The following is an 11,169-nucleotide window of genomic DNA, read 5'->3' as shown; positions in this document are numbered from 1 at the left end:
GCCACACTTTCGAGCCAAGTGTGCCCACACTTTCAAGCCAAGAAAAAAGCAACAATTCTCAACCTTGGCAGCCCTGGGGGGCTTACATCTTTTTTTTTTCTTTAACATCTTTATTGGAGTATAATTGCTTTACAGTGGTGTGTTAGTTTCTGCTTTATAACAAAGTGAACCAGTTATAAATATACATATATCCCCATATCTCCTCCCTCTGGGATTACATCTTATTTGAAGAACAGGGTGCTGGGGCCCAACCTAAACCCTGGGCACCCCTACTTTTATAAGGTCATTAGTTGACTCTGAAGGACAATGAGAATTAGACCTGATGATTTAGAGAAATTTTGAAACAGAATGAAAAACACAAGGGTAATTGGTGAGTTTGCTAACTGATCTTTATATATCAGTTTGGATTCAGCCATGAACGACAGAGGCTTATACAAGATGGAAGTTTATTTCTGTCTTATATAGAAGAAGTCTGGAGGTAGACAGTTTTAGGGCCAGTATGGCGCCCTCATTATGTTTCAGGCTTCTTCTCTCTGTGGCTTCCGTTCCCAATATCACTTCATTGTCTGAGATGACTGTTAGGGCTCTGACCATCATGTCTGCGTTCTATGCACAACCCTTCTAGATGAAAGAAAGGTGAAAGGCATGCTCTGTCCTTTTTAAGGAGGCTTCCTGGAAGCCTTATATATAACATTTAATTGTCCAAAAGTCTCAAAAAAAAAAGCAGTAACTACAAAACAAACAAAAAATTAATAACTTAGACTTTATTAAAATTGAGAACTTGTCTTCATCAAAAGAGTAAACAGTCAAGCCAAAGGCTGGAAGAAGATATCCAGGATACATACATTTGACGATGGATTCCTGTCAAGAAGACATAAATAATTTCTACAAATTAATAAGAAAAAGACAACCCAATTTTAAAAAATGAGCAAAAGAGACATTTTACAAAAGAAGATTTCCAAATGACCCATAAGCATACGAAAAGGTACACCACATCATTACTTATCTGGGTTGGCAAGGAGGTGGAGCCTGTGGGGGAAATTAGTTCAAACACATTGAAAAACTGGAAGTTGGTTATAATGTTAAAATGCACTCTTACATGACTCAGAAATTCCACTCTTTGGTATTCACCCAAGAGAAATAAAAACATCTCCACATAAGTAATTTAATAGCAAGTGTATTTATAAACAGTTAAAACTTAGAAACAACCCAATAACCCGCAACAGGAGAATGGATAAAGGAATTACGTACATTCATCTGTCGCTGACCTAAAAGCACAGAAGTGCCTTGCCGTAGGCCAGGCTCTCACCAAGCCCCGCTAGGAGCACAGGCTGCCTCTGTGGGTCTGACCTGGCATCTGGTGGCAGCACCCTGGCCGGCAGAGTTGGGAGTAAAGGGAGCTCAGAACTGGGGAGGACGCAAGCCTGCAGCCGCCAGTGACCCCTCCTCCTGGGAGACTGGACTCAGCTGCCAGTGTCTGTGAGGAGTTGCACGTCAATACACGTGGTGTATAGTGTGTATAGCACGCAGCACACATAACGTGTCATACGCAGTGCAAAACAGGCACAACAGCACATGCACATGTATGACGTAACCCATAGCAGGCCACTACTATATATAGATAACTAATAAAGACCTACCATAAAGCAGAGGGAACTTTACTTAGTACTCTGTAACCACCTACATGAGAAAAGAATCTAAAGAAGAGTGGCTATATGTGTGTGTATAACTGAGTCACTTTGCTGTACACCTGAAACTAACGTGACATTGTAAATCAACTCTACTCCGATAAAAATTAAAGAAAACGGCATGCGACACATCTGTAAACATGCATAACGAGCAATAGTGCATGTGTGTAGCGCACACATGACATGTAACATAGGGAGTATAACGTAGAGCATGTACCACAGTGAACGATATCCCGGCATGGAACATACATAGCAACCATGTGTATATAACATGTAATATATACATCACACCATGCATAGCATATAACACATAATACAGTACCTGCTGCGTGGTACACACAGCGTATAACATGCCTAGTATGTAACAGATGCCATGCAACATACACCACACATAGCATGCAACAAACATACCACGCACACACGTTTAACATGGACGCAGAGAGCATCTAATATGTGTAGCCCATGACACGTGCAGCATGTAACATATACAGCATGAAGCACACAGGGCAAGGCACCTCTCCCGGGGGTCTGGCCTTAGTGGGAATCACTTTGCTGGTGGGTAACTAGGCTCGTTTTGCCCCGCCCCTCACCCTCTACCCATTATTTCCTTCTTCTGCCCTGGCCAGAACACGCTGGGATAGAGCAGAGGGCCTTTGTAACGTGGCTACAACCAGAGGACGTTCTTCTGTACTAGTCCCTGGAGCCACGTGAAGCGGTCACTCTCAACAATGCCAGACCTCCAGCTGCCTTGCAGGCCCGACCCCCAGGCTGGCCCCCTTCCCTCCGTCCCCTTGTGGCTCCATGAAGGGAGAAGCAACGTGGAGAGAGGCCTTCTGGTGACAGCCCTGGAAGCAGGGTCTCTGGGCTCGTGTTCCCCAGAAGCAGGGCTGGAGCAAGAGATCAGATGCGAGCAGCGTGGTCAGGAGGTGTTTGCAGGAAGCTCCAGTGTGTGAACGAGAATGTGGAGGGGACGGCAGATGGTGCTTATGGAGCAGGGCCCGATGGGCAAGGTGGGTCCATCCCCGGGACGCCTGGAGAATTATCCTCTCTGTCCTGGAGCCATTTGTTGTCCAGCTGCAAACAGCATCTCACAGGGAGTTCCGGGCAGCCACTACCTCCCAGCATCTCAGATCAAATCTGACCCCTTATCTTATGGTGGAAGCACATGCACGATGAGAAGCAGCATTTTGCCCCAAAGCTGGCAAGTAGAGGATCTGGGGGTAGAAATTCCACACTGATTCCTAGGCTGGTGAGTTCAGGACGAGAGTGATGGTCAAGGGTGGGTATGGAAGGGAGCATGTGAGGACTGGCTGGGGGCTGGGGGAGCACACCCACGGGGGCCCCTTCCCTCCCAACCCACTAGCATGTGGGCTGAGATGGAGCTGAGGGGTGAGCCCGTGGTGTCCACATCCTGTCTCAATGCCCCTCCTGTCACTTGACCCCATAGGGCGAGGCCCCAGAGTGGGCCGGGGCCCACGCTGGGAAGCCAGCCGCGTGCAGCTCACACAGCCTGCCCAGGGACGGACGCCCAGCAAGCTGAAAGAAGAACCAAAGAGGTGACTGCAGAGGAAAGGATGGTGCCGGTTCTGCTTCTGGCCTGGGCCCGCAGACGGGCGGAGCTGGCCTTGGGAGGGAGTCAGGTCTCTCTCGTGCTCGGGAAAGTCAGAAATACTCAGTTCAGGAGGGCCTGGGCCAAGCTTGCTGTGGGTGCCGTCCTGAGTTGGGGGCAGCGAGGACGCCGGTTGGTCATTGTCCTGTCCTCACGTCCACTTTCTCAGTGACTGTGCCTGAGGTCTTTCTGTGTGGAGCCCCCCTGACGCTGACCAGAGGAAACACTGATGTCTGTTCTAAGAATAACCACACCCAAAGGCAGCTTGCTTACAACAGGAGTCTTTTAGACAGGAAGCTTCTGCTCCTGGGAATAGAGAGGAGACATACTTTTTCCTCTTCCTCCTGCTAAGTTAAACCACCTCTCTCTCTATGTATCTATACCGGAGACTTATCTATATAGTATATATGACATATATTATCATCCGTCTATCTATCTATCATCTATCTATGTATGTATCTATGTATCCATCACCTATCATCTATTATCTATCTATCTATCTAACATCTTTCTCTCTATCATCTATTATCTATCTATCATCTAAATATCTAATCTATCATCCATCTATCTAATCTATCTAATCTATCATCTATGTATCTATCATCTACCATCTACTCCATCTATCTAATCTATCATCTATCTACTCTATCATCTATCTACTATATCTATCTAATCTATGTAACTATGCATCATCTATCATCTATCTATCATCTGTCTATCTATAATCTATCTATCTACTCTATCATCTATCCATCTATCATGTATCTATCATCTATGTATCTATCCTTGTAACTATCTATCATCTATCTATCATCTATCAATCTACTCTATCATCTGTCAACTTTATCTATCTACCTATCATCTATCTATCTATCATCTATCTATCATCTGTATCTACCTAGGCTCTAGAAGGCAAAGAAGAAACACACCAACTAGGGGCTTTGAGACCAAAGCAATGACATGTTAGTAGTTCCTGAGTTTTCTTTTTGCCTCACGTATCCCAGAGATGGCACAGAAGCAGCCCTGAACCCAGAGGCGCCAGTGGGCATAGGCAGCAGAGCCCCAGGGACGCCTGCTGTCTTAGCCCAAAGACTAGCAAAGGGGCGGCCTAGCAGAGTGGAAAACGCTTAGGCAGTAACCACCCTGCTGCAGCCAGTCAGCACAGAAAAACCTGTGGCCCTGCTCCCACCCCCAGTGGCAAAGGCCCAGTGGGGCTCCTAGACTATCCGTGGGCCCAGCGTCCCTGCTGGGGTGGAGGTGTCAGGGAAGGCCTTTACCCCGTTGGCTGGTAATAAGGCCCCCACGAGGGTCAGTAGTGAGGAGCCCCACTTCGGGTGATGAGAGAGGCCAGTGGGGAACCTGATTTCTACCTCCACTTGGGCTCCAGTGAAGGGGACAAACAGACGTGTGGGAAGGCTGGGCCCACACTGGGGACCGTCACGACTGCTCCATGTTCATCCAGCAAAATGACACAAAGCAAAAGCTCCAAGCCCCGCATCCCTCAGTCCCACGTCTCCGCCAGGAGTTCTTCTTGGGCCTGGCTGTCTCCCTGGGCCCCTCCCTGCATCAGGAGCCTGAAGCCAGCCCGAGTTCCCGAGCTTCTGTGCCTGCCTTGCATGCAGGCTTTTCACAATGATGATTTTGTTTTGAGAGACAGAAAATCGTACAGAAAGTACAGAAAATAACACGACAACCTCCGCCCGCATACCCACCACCCAGAAGTGACAGTTGTTACTCTTTGATGTGCCTTGTTTTCTAACTATAGCGCGTAAAGTGTTACAGATAAAGTTGAAATTCCCTTATTCCTTTAGCCAAAGTCCCACCCGCTCCCTGCTCTGCCAACTCTGAGAAAAATCGCTGTTGTGAATTGAACATTTATCTTCCATTTCACTTTTGTTTTTATCTTCAGCCACCTATGTTTTAAAAAGGTAATTCATTCACATGTTTCAAAATTCAAAAGGTACAAAAGGGGGAATTCCCTGGTGGTCTAGTGGTTAAGACTCTGTCAGCCAGAGTTTCGTGGTGTAGCCATGTGTCACTGTGAGGGGGGCTGGGAAGTGTGGTCTAGACCCTGGCTGGCTGTGCGGCCACTGATCCGCGGAGGCTCTCTTGCTAAGGAAGGACTGGGGGACAAGTATCAGGGGACCACCGGCAGGTTCTGCTGCAATGCCAGAGGTTTAAAATCCTTTGATGTGGACAAATCACTTCCTGTGTGGAGTGCCGGCTGGAAATGGGCAGAGAGTCCGGGCCAGGTCCCGTGCAGGACCTCTCAATGCGCTCTGGAAGCACGAGGGCAGACTGTGCGTTAAACATCTTTCCTAGAGAACAACGTGTGAACTGTACAACATGGCCTCTGCTGCACAGGAAGCCCTCTGGCCAGAGTCCCTTAGAGCACCCTGTGCGAGGCGCCCCCTCCTCGACGGCACTGCGGAAACACCAGGCTGACCTGTTCAGCACACAATATTGTCCGGAGCCCCCGGGGCCTGAATACCGGCCTTGCAGCTTCTGCGGAAGGGTGACACAGGACAAGACAGCCTGTGGAGCCCCAGCTGCAAGGCTCCAGGCCTGCTCTCTTGAGTCTTGGAGAGGCTGTGTCTTGAATGCTTGGCTTTTTGTTTGCGAAAGAAGTGTTTTCCACAGTCCCTAGGCTTCCTTTTACGGAGAAATCCCAGGGTTTCGATGAGCCACAGAGTGGGGTGGGAGGATGGGGTCAGTGAGAACAGGCCCTTCAGAGGGAGAAGCTGCTGGGGGCCGGGGTTAGGGGGCCCCGCAGGCAGAGATGAAGGGAAGGTCTCAGTGCTCCTTGCCAGTGGCCTTGGCCAGGGTCAGACACTGGAAACAGTGTGGCTGGGCTGAGAGGGAAGCAGAAGGAAAGGGGACCGCATGTGGCCTGTTTGGGGCCTTGGAGCTGTTTGCAGGACGGGTCAGCTGTAGCGGAGTGGCAGGCTAACCGAGGCAGAGAGCTGGCCTCCTATGGCTGGTGGGCTGGGGGCACCTGTCTGGGGGGAGGTTGAGAACCTGCCGGTGTGTGTGGGGTTCCCCGTGGTGGTGAGACGGGTTGGGACCTGGGATCTGGGACCCTTTGCTGTAGTGCTTGTACCTAGACAAATGCCTCCGAGCAACAAAATACAAAGAAACTATAAGCGACTAAAAATAACTGCATGCCCGTGCAGTTGGGGCAAATTCTGGACAATAAGATACAAAAAGATTAAAAAACTCCCAGCTGCCACTTCTAAAGGGACAGGAGCAAAAGCAGGGTACTGCGCCTGCCCCCTGCACTCAACACCACCAAAGGGGTGGGCAGACCACCTCAGCTACCCCTCCGGCCTGACCCCTGGACCCACCCCTACCCTCACCCCATATAAGGAACTAGCTTGCCCCTCACTTGGGCAGCAAGTGAGCAAGGGAAACTTTTGTGTGTTCTCGGGATCCCCTGCTGCAGCAGGGGCCCCAGGAAAGCCTTGCCTGAATTTCTTGTCTGGTCTCTTTACAATTTCTATTGATTGAGGCGGCCAAGGACGATCCCAAGTTCCGACTGTCCTGGACACCCTGCAGTGGAGTCGGTGAGGAGAGAGGCTGGGAGTCCTGGCCGGGGGCCCGATGGCCTTCTTAACTAGGTGGCAGGGGGACAAGGCGGGGCGGTGGCGTGTGAGTGCCCTGCCACCCATCACTGGGGGATAGGAATGTCCCGTATGCCCAGATGCCACCCAGAGGGGAGGGGAATCAGAGAAGGACTCCTAACACACTGGTTCTAACTGGGAGAGACTGTTAACTTGAAGGGACATATTTTAAAAATTCAATCACACTTCAGAGGGAATGGAAATTTAAAGTCAGGATATGAGCAATTTCTCTAAAAAGGGCATGTTTGGGGGCAAGTCTGGGCAGTGCTGTGTATTCAGACCCCTCCTCTGGGCCTGCCAGGAACCGGGGTCCCACCTGAAGCCCGGGCCAGGGGAGACGCCCCGGGACCGGGTGGGCTGGGCTTGGGGGTGCAGGGAAGTGGGAGGCCCAGCAGGTATGGGGCCAGGAGGGTCTTGTCTTTGGCAGAGAGAGAGAAGGCAGCTGGGTGACCCAGCCGACTCCTAGGGGCGGGAAACCAGATGGCGCTGACCGGGGCCGGGGCGATGGACGGGGCTGGCAGGCGGGGGACCTGGAAATTTGTCACGATCCTTTGAGGGGAAGAAAGGAACAGGACAGTCCTTAGCTGTTTCCGCAGGGGAGGCTGAGGCCCACGTGGCTTGGCTCGTCGGGGGGCAGTGCGGTGGGTGAGGCTGAGCGGGTCGTGGGGAGCGTCCGGCCTCCCCAGCGGCGGCTCGGTGGTCAGGGCTGGAGATGAGATGAGGGCGTGGCTCGCTGGGGCCCCGCCCACACCCGGCGCCTTGTCCTCCGGAAGCAGGTGACCCCTTACAGCAGCCTTCCCGTTTCACAGAGAAGGGCCGACCCGGGACCGTGGGCCAGCTGGATTCCGAACCTGGCCTGACAACAGGCTGTACTCCCAGAGGCTCTGCCCGCTGCTGCACGTGGAGGGGAGCCCAGACCAGCCCCCACGCCAAGGGCGAAGCCCTCCGCCCATCCCCACCCACCAGGGCAGGAGTCTGTGGGCAGGGGGCCTGGTCAGCCGGGGGTGCTGGGCCAAGGCTCCCAGGACCTGCACCCCGAATCTTCCCCAGGGCCTCCGGGGAGGAGGTCCGTGGGACCGGGTGCGTGTTCTGGAAGGAGAGTCTGGGGTTGGTGATGGCCCCCAGGGATCTCCTGGGCTCTGGGCTGCGAGCATGCTTCTCTCTGTGTCCCTGCCAAGGGCACCTGCCTGGGCGGGCGGGCAAGTCGGAACTGCCTTCCCTAGGAGGGACCTGGTGTGGAGCACTGAGGGGTCCCCAGCTCGCCTGAAGGTTGGGGCTGAGGATCCAGGGAAAGCACACAGCTGGCAGGCCCGCCGCTTGGGGCACGGCTGGCGTGAAGAGGAAACAGCAAGGGATGCAGGGGTGGGAGGCTGGGCTGCGGGGCAGCTGGTGGGGGGAGAGGAGGTGGGGTGGCAGGGAGAGACCAAGGAGGAGCAAGGGGAGGTGGGAGGGGCAGGGGATCATAAAGGGTGGCCGGGCTGACAGGCTGGGCCGACGCAGGGGAGGCCTCAGCCAGTGCAGAAGACTCAGAAGTGACCTTCAACTTTAAACCGGAGAAGGCAGGCGAAAACCCCCCATTTTGCGGGGAGGTGTTTTCAGGAATCACTCGGCCTTTGTCTTTTCACACACTGGCTCTGCGGGGCTGAATGGAGCCACTGCAGCGGGAGGACACGTTCCCCCTGGGTTTGCCGAGCAGGTAGCAGGCTGAGGCCCCACGTGTGATGTCCAGGAGGGGCTGAGGCTGGGTCTGCACGGGGCGTCCGCTCCCCGTTCCTGCACGGCTCCGCTCCGCTAAGAGAGAGGACGCCTCCTCACAGACCCGGAGGGTCAAGTGCACGCTGGGTGGGGAAGCTCTGGTGACTAGGAAGCGGCCCCCTCCGCCCCCTGGCACGGCTGTGACTCTGCCCTTCCTCCTTTCTGCAGGCAGGGGATGGGGACGGATGGGGAGTTGGGCTGGATGCAGGAGCCTCCAGGTGGAGACCGTGGGAAGAGGAAGAAGAGACCCTCAGACCTTAGGGTCTGAGCACAGCCTTTCCAGAGTCCTGTGTGCAACAGTGCCCACTGGAGGAAGTGCAGGGGCCGGTTCCTGAGGCCCCCGGCCCTCCACTCTCCAGCAACGGCCAGCCCTACCCGCGAGCACAACGGATCGGTTTCCATGAAGAAAAAGCGGTGAGACCCGTGATCACGTCAGGACCCAGACATCAACTGGGACAGAGAACGACAATTCATCGGCGCTGGCGGGCAGAGAACCACTTCACCTGCGCAGCCTTTATGCCCCCAGCCTTTAACTGAATCCGACCGTGAGAAAACAGACGCACGCGGACCTTAAGAGAGGCAACCGGCCTATACTAAAATGCCAACGCTCAGACAGACGAAGGAAAGCGGCGGGTGGGGCTGCGTCTAGCTAAAGGACACAGTAGAGGCGTGACAGCTGAGCACTGCAAGGGTCACAGAAACATTCTGAGGACACTGCATGGACCACTGGGAAATCTGGATGTGGACGGTGTATCAGCTACTGTTATGTTAAAGTTCAGGAATATGATGATGGTTGTGTGTGTGTGTGGGGGGGGCAGAATGTCATTCCTAGGAGGTACATGCTGAAGTATTCTGGGGACTGCAACTGATTTCCAGTGTTTCAGAAACACGTGCGTGTGTCCACGTGCATGTGTGTGACAGAGACAGAAAACGAGTGGGAGTGCCGGATAACCAAATGCGACACGTTAATCCAGGGGAATCTCAGCTAAGGGTTTATGGTGTCCACGACCTACTCTTTCAACCTGTCACTGGCAATGTTTCAAGATTAAAGCTGAGGGGAAGGAGGCTCAGAAAGCAAGCACACGATGCCCGCGTTGCTCTGTCTGTCTTCCCTTGAGCGGGCCTCATCTTTTCAAGTCCTATAATTAATGACTGATAAGTTATTCTTTTTTTGGTCACGCCGCGCGGCTTGTGGGATCTTGGTTCCCTGACCAGGGATGGATTCTGGGCCCTCGGCAGTGAAAGTGCAGAGTCCTAACCACTGGACCGTCAGGGAAGTCCCTAAGTTATTCTTTGCGGTGATGACAGTCACATTTCTTACTTTCACAAAGCAAGGCTTAGTGACACAGTGTGTGAACTCCCCTCTTACTGGGCTGCCGCCTGCTCCTGAGGGAAGCCCGTCTGCTCCTCTGTGATTCCTGTGAGCTCACAGATGCTCATTTCGAAAATCAAACCGGGATGGCGCCACGCCAGGCGCGTTGCTATGTGACCACAGACCACACACACCAGCGCTCCTTTTCAGGGTTTATTTCATCTGCTAACATTCATCTTGACCTAGACAAAAACAATTAGATGATTATGACTTGCGTTTCCATCATCAACTCATTTTTTTGTATGAGTCACCAAAAGGTTTCTTCTCAACACTTTTTTTTTTTTTTTTTAATAAGAAGCTATAAATAAATAAAGCTTTAAACGCTCCTGGGTTCAAGTTAAACTCTTCCAGTTCCCAAAACGTTCACAGACTCATTGCTTGGACAGTTCTCTCGTCCCTCACGCCTCCTCCGAGAGAGGACATCGAAGGCCTGGGGTGGTGGGAGCGGGGAGCTGCTCGCTCACTGCATGTTTGCTTCTGTCCCTCAGCCCTGGGAAGAGCCCTGGGGAGGCCATCCCTTCCCTGGAGCCCCAGCCCGTGGTGTTGGAGGAGACGCTGCAGGCACAAGAAGCCTTTACCTCAAAGCAGGCGTCCTGAGCCGGCAGTGCTGGACGGGAGACTCAAGTGGCCGAGGGGCACGGCCAGCTGGTGCTGTCACTGGCACCCCTGCCTGGATGCTGGCCGGAGCCAGGACCTCCTTCCAGATGCAGTGAAGAAACCGAGGAGACCGTGTGACTTGGGACAACGGGCCATGAGTTAAAACACTCCATTATGTACAAAACACATCCTGCACTCGGGCCACACCCTCAGGAACGCACCTTGGGGAGGGCTGCTCGAGCCAGGCCGCTGGCCGGGTGCCCGGGGGGCTCACGTACAACAGCTCTCCTCCCGGTGGGAGGCCACAGCAAGCCCCTAGCGTCGCGGGTGCTTGTGCAAGACCCCAGAGCTCTCGTGAACGTGTCCCGCCCTCCTCCCTGGAGCGCACCCGCCCCAAATGAGTACTGGAGCAGACCCCCATGCTGACCTTCACACCCCTTTCACAGAGCTGCCTGAGCACTCACCTCCTCCGCGTGACGTGTCCGCTCTCGGGGGCCTGTTGACTGCGCTGTCCTTGGACTGCAAGAT

The 11,169-nt window shown here is 53.3% G+C and overlaps 1 long non-coding RNA gene across 1 annotated transcript; it reads right to left on the bottom strand.

The window, feature by feature from the left end:
• Positions 1-10,183: 10,183 nt before the first annotated feature.
• Positions 10,184-11,169, bottom strand: LOC112395004 (uncharacterized). The gene is made up of 2 exons (XR_003002279.1): positions 11,106-11,169; positions 10,184-10,779 (listed from the first exon to the last, which is right to left on the bottom strand). It is a non-coding gene; the product is annotated as an uncharacterized LOC112395004 (long non-coding RNA).

This window comes from Neophocaena asiaeorientalis, unplaced genomic scaffold (genome assembly GCF_003031525.2).
Source record: "Neophocaena asiaeorientalis asiaeorientalis breed wild unplaced genomic scaffold, Neophocaena_asiaeorientalis_V1.1 scaffold98, whole genome shotgun sequence".
NCBI classification, from domain to species: Eukaryota; Metazoa; Chordata; class Mammalia; order Artiodactyla; family Phocoenidae; genus Neophocaena; species Neophocaena asiaeorientalis.
The sequence above is the reverse complement of the archived record's forward strand: the minus strand, read 5'-3'. Positions and strand labels throughout refer to the sequence as shown.